The sequence below is a fragment of the Petromyzon marinus genome, chromosome 75, assembly GCF_048934315.1.
Source record: "Petromyzon marinus isolate PM22_M1 ecotype Great Lakes invasive population chromosome 75, UKy_Petmar_22M1.pri1.0, whole genome shotgun sequence".
In the NCBI taxonomy this organism is placed as follows: domain Eukaryota; kingdom Metazoa; phylum Chordata; class Hyperoartia; order Petromyzontiformes; family Petromyzontidae; genus Petromyzon; species Petromyzon marinus.
The window spans coordinates 2,092,963-2,098,962 of NC_133741.1; the positions used below are offsets into that span (position 1 = coordinate 2,092,963).

Sequence of the window (6,000 nt, forward strand, 5' to 3'; positions counted from 1 at the left end):
ATTTTGGGAGGTATCCTAACACGCGAGGAACTGCAAGAGAATTAAAAAAAAGTCAACGGATTCTCTGCATGCGTGACATAATTTGTTCCCGCTCACTGGTTACTATTGTAAACCGCATTGTTTACAATCAATGAGTTTAGAAAGGTATTTTTCACATCGTTTCAGGTTACAATATTATCGGTAGATGCATACGTGATCAGTCACCAATTACTCACGTGTGATATAATTTCAAACATGTAGAAATAACCCCCTGGGAAATTGGCACATACCCCCAGGGCTCCGCGTACCCCCAGTCGAGAACCACAGAGCTACACTTTGAACGTCCCTTATACTCCATATGCCAGGAGTGCAGATACACGGCAGTGTCATTCATATCAATAAAATGCATACCACCTGCAATAGCCATAGCAATCTGCGCCTTTCTACAGCACTTGTGCACACTGGAGAATACAGAAAAGACTTAAACATCGACATGTACTACGTACAGTTTAGAGTTATTTGTGAAACCACTGCTGGTTGATGGCCACACCATTCCATTGAAATATTGTGAAAGGCGCCTAATGAGTATAGCTTATTATTAACACGTGGAAAGTTTGTACATTTGTTTATTCATACTTCACCAGCACTGGTTGGCACGTAATTACCCTCGCGAGATTTATAGAATGTTGGTTTAATAGAGATATAGCATATGCGTTGAGGTAGGGGATTGTTGAGGAAGTGACGATGGATGGTTGGGTCGATGTGGTTACAGTATGTCGTGAGGGTGAGTATACTGTGTATGTGTGCACAGTGGAGAGCACAGGCGGTATATCTGTGGATCAACTCAACCAGTCAACCCATAGCGCCTGGGTCTTTGTGTAAATGTGTGAGTGGCAGTGCAGTGGTTAGCGCGCTGTGTTACGAACCTGGCTCCCCGAATACGATTTCCGCCCACGGCCATCACCAGTGACGATTATCTGAACCAGTCCTGGGACTCCCCTAGGTTGACTGAGCATCAAGGAGTACCTAGTGTGATGTGTAAAAAGAACCTCATTCAGGAGGCAAAGGGGGCCGGTCATGGAGCTGGCTTTCCACTCCCTCGTGTGTCGTTCCTGCCTTCATAGGAGCTCGCTAAGAGCACTTGCCTCAACATTATTTTAAGTCTTTACGGGGGATCTTTGTTTGAGTGAGTGATCATTTATCCCGCATGCCCAGCCACCATTGCGCATGCGGGTACTCGTTGAATCCCCCTCCAACCCCGGAAAGAGGAGGATTCAACAGGTGCTGCGTGAGTTGCAGAAGAGATTGACTGATGCGGTAATAGGAGATTGACTGGTACCAGCAGTGCCAAGATCGGGCTCTATGTAGGGGGCTCGTGAATGACGCTACTAAGCAATTGGAGGCAGTCGCCCTCCAACAACAACGGAAGGCAGAGGAGCAACGCTCACAGCAATGAGCAGAGCGCCGACTGGCTAGAATGCAGCAAGTTATACTGGAAGAATCCGATGAGCTATGAAGCTCTTTTTCACAGATGTCCAGTAGAAAGTTAGAGAAACAAAAGAATACAAAAACACGATAGGAGTGCAAAGTATTGGAAAGGTAAGCAAATCATAAAACATGTAAATAAACTTTTTATTTAACCAGGTAAAGCCCACTATGCTATTAGCTTATTTTTCAGAAGTGACCTGGCGACAAATGACAGCTCAACGAAGTTAATTATCACGTGGAAATATATAGCAGCCAAACGCACTAAACGCGTGTTTCTATGGCAGAAATACAAAAAAGAGAACGTGGATGCGAGTACTGTGGAGTATTTATTTTAGCAACTTATCATTATTTATATTTCATCGTGAAATTATCCATTTCCCATCAAATACGTGATTTAAAAAGGGTTTCTGCATTGTTTTTTTATGCTTTTTGTTTGTTGTAATTGTTTTAGATATATTAAATAGTTTTTAAGGTTTTCTTCATTTTCAAGTGTGATTTTATTGAGGTTTTGGGGCCGATTTTTTGTTGTCCGTCGGAACGCATCTCCATTTAAATAATATTCAGAATTTCACTTTACGGACAACTTTTTATTAACTATCTGTTCTATATGTGGAAGAATACCTGTACTAGCAAATCATTGTTCTTTCTGTGTCTAAGTCGCAGGGCTAATCGTTCCTCAATCTGCTTACCCCTTATCCATTGCGATGACATATGCGTACGTCTACGATAAGCTAAGCTAAAATAACTTTATCGGTACCGAGGCTCCCACAAGGGCGTGTGGCACAGTTTTGGCACCAGCTATTGTAGAGTCCGGCGGTCGCGTCGCTACTGTGCCCCTCTAAATAAAATAAACGCTGAGCCGCTCGCGCGTTCCGAAGTTCAGTGGTGGACGGGACACCCACCCTGTAACCTGGAGGCGTCTTAGAAAGTGGAAAGGGTTAACATATCCTTGGTGTTGTGACGCCCCTGGTGAAGGTGTTTTTCGCTCAGTTTCATTTTTTCCGCAAGCAATTCATGTGTCATACAATTAAGTACGAATTTTCACACTTTGTTAATCCACTTCTGGATGAAAACCTCTCGAGGTCGTATTGGCCTTTGTACAATTAGACTTCACCAGGCCACTCAGTACAGCTTGTTAATATCTGGGAGCATTGGAATACAGTCCCATAATACATTTTACTGCAATGCACTATACTTGTACTGCGGACCATGTAGGCCTGCAGCCAATAATACATGTTTGCATGGTAGTTGCCCACCCAAGCATAATCCTCAAGCATGCGTAGTTTCTGAGATCTGAAACAATCCAGGTGCTTGAGTCACATACACATACTATTGCATGCTAATATTATTCCTGTCGCAAGTATCAGCATATTCCCAGGTCAATGATGATTCATGATCTTACCATGATGGCCCAGTTTTGTTGCTATCACAACGGTCACGAGGGGGTGAGTGACCAGCACCACGCCCTGCCGCCTTTGTCTCTCCAGTGGCGATGTTATTACATGCAAGACCAGGTACTTATTTGAATCTACCTAGGGGAGGCCCAGGACCGGTTTAGATAATCGTCAATGGTGTTGCCCTCAGTACAAACACATACAGACACTGGAGCATGGCTTAACTGAACCCTAATATCTCATTCAGGTTGATAAAATAGTTATCACTCCGTGGATGTCAAAAATGGTCATTCTAGATAAGCTGGCCATGGCCATTGGAACGTTGAAACTTTCAACCATGGCTGCGGGGCATCAATGTAGGCATGCGCCAATCTACGTTCATATTGACAAGGGGATGCTTTGCCTTTGATGTTTAAAGTGTTTATCAATATCGTACAATTCACATTTGTTGTCCTTCCCTCGCACATCAGATTACCATGGTTGTCTACGTACGGTGCGAAAGAGGTGCAACGTACATACATACAAAGGTTTGACATTAACAGTTGAAAATTAATTTAATCCGGAAATGGATGTGCATTACTCTGCAAGCCAAAGCTCAAGCTCTCTACTCCCCGTGCCACATCAGATATTGAACAAACATACAACTCAGAGCTTGCCAACAGTGAAAGTTCATGAAAAAAACGTAATTTTTCTTACCAGAATCTGCGCATGAAGCTAGTCACGTGAATATACAGAACAAATCCTGACATACAATGTGTTCAGGAAAAAAACACATGCTCTCCGTGATAGGGTGCGGCCAGTGCAAAGTCTATCAGGGTAGGGACAAAGTAAATTTTGACTTTGCTCTTTGCTCGATGTGGATATGTTGACACACGCCTGTGGACTGGTATCTTGGGGATGTGGAATTTGGTGGGTTATGCGCTGATTATGGCTCGTGAGGTTGTATATTTTAAATAGTTGAGCAGAGCAAGTTATCCATTTATCAAGGCATATTTTTTATTCTCAACTATTTGTACAAATGCTACATCCAGGAAATGCCAACCACTGGGATTTTGCAGACAGTTTCCTGGTCTGCATGGAGGAAATAATTATACAAAGCCTGGACATCAATAAATACGTATTTAACTTAATTGAGGCATTTTGAGCATCTGGTGAAGTGCAAATAGTGAAGGCAATGCAGTGGTTGCTCAGATGAATTCTAACCACATGAACAAATGATAATGGAATTACCAACTATCTTAGATTGTGGGTCAGGTGAGATTATTACATTGGGACCGATAGATTGTGAGATTTAAATTTCAAGGTAAAAACTACTGGTACTTGAAAGGATGGTGCCAGAACTATTAAGACATTAAGTCCACTACAGCAAATTACTTCTTGTTGTGACTATGCCACCTGATGACGGAGGCTTGTGTTGCTTCCGAAACGTCGTGATTTGATTAACTTTATTTTATGTTTTACCCACGTGACTTTACCGAAAGAACAAAAGAGTATGGATCATTGCAGTCACGAAAACTTCAAATCTAGAAATAACTATTAAGTTGTTTATAGCAACACGGAACAGGAAAGGACTGTTTTCCAGGAAGATCAATGTTTAAACACAATTGCTTCAAAGCATCTTATTTTATGGATAGTGTGAAGGAGAGAGCAGGAGTTTTTGTTTTGAATGTAGATTGCAACTCCACCACTTATTTACAGCTGGTCCAACTTGAAGGGACCGGTTGAAAATTCGTTTAGGAAGTTCAGATCATTCACATTTAATGTCAGAACGGCGGACAATTTCAGGACACAAGTTGTTGAGTTTCACCTTGAAGGGCACAAATTTCTGTAAAACACCTCCGATATTGACTTTAACTATGCCAAGGCCTTTTCTATGAGAACGCTCTTGGAAATCATACTTGTGTAATGAGCGACTTCCACGACACGTCGTAGAGAGGGTACTTGTTCTTTATTACTCACACTGAGCACAACACAGGCCAACGCTTGTTCTTCCTCACACTGAGTATAACTCTAGGTAATAACACCTCCACTGGCTACACGCACAGCCGATCACTCGGCGTGGTCCCCTCGCCCTCACTCGGTCATGCCGCTGGCTGGCAGCGTGACGATGACGGCGATGGAAACCACGCAGGAGATCTCCCACGTGGCCGGACGATGGAGAGAGATGTCGGTGAACAGCGACACAGCCAGGACCCAGGACCCCACACGCAAGCCCCGAGCTCTGGGGCCGCTTCCCCTTATATCCCCCCAGGCGTGGCTAGGCCCCGCCTCCGGCCACGCCCTCTCGTGGAACCTTCGAGCAGGTTCCCGGAGTACCTCGGCTAACCACATCTGTTACCTTTTCTCCAGATACACCTCCTTCCCTGATTGGTTGTTACTTCTGTGCCCGTACCCGTGAATCCCTTCCCAGGCCAGCAGGTGTCACCCTGTCATTATACTCACAAACCATTAGGGAATCGGTGGACAATGCAAAATTACCTGGGTCATATTCTTAACCCTCTGAGGAGAAGAAATCTGATTAAAAGCATCCTGTAATATTTTCTGAAAGGTATAAATGGCTTCATTCCCAACTATTTTAGGTCGACAACATTATGGGCAGTTCTGGCAAGGCAAATTTTATTGATAGAGTGATAGTACAGTGGGGTACGCAGACCGCTGGGAGTTTAATGGGGTGTACGTGAGCTAATTTATACATGTGTGAAATTATATCATATGAGAGTCATTGGTGATTAATCATGTTGTATGAATCTGCCAATATAAAATAACTACGATACAATTTCAATCCAAATGGAAAAGTAAAATGATGTAAAAGACCTTTCTAAACTCATTTTATCGTAAACAATGCAGTTTTCCAAGAGCAACCGGCGAGCATGACCAAATTATATCACACATACAGGGCATCCATTGAATTTGTTTTTATTCGCTTGCAGTTATTAGCTAGTTATAATACCTCCCAAAATTTATATTTGGTTAAAATATTCACGTTCATTATTAATAAATGCATTTCTTAGAACCACATTGGGTCAGGCAGGGGGGAACTCGGTTGAAACTAAACTCAACAATGGGTGGGGGGGGGTAGAGCAGAAGCCAAACAAGGTTGACAACCACTGCTCTTGGAGCAGTGCAGACCGCTCACGAG

The 6,000-nt window shown here is 43.2% G+C and overlaps 1 protein-coding gene across 1 annotated transcript in view; it reads right to left on the minus strand.

Annotated features, from left to right (window-relative positions):
- Positions 1 to 3,731, minus strand: part of LOC116957478 (UDP-glucuronosyltransferase 2A2-like) — a 29,403-nt gene extending 25,672 nt beyond the window's left edge. Inside the window, exon 1 of the mRNA XM_032979654.2 lies at positions 3,558 to 3,731. The gene's annotated coding sequence lies outside the window, so the exon portion shown is untranslated. The remainder of the gene's footprint in view (positions 1 to 3,557) is intronic.
- Between the last annotated feature and the right edge of the window lie 2,269 nt (positions 3,732 to 6,000).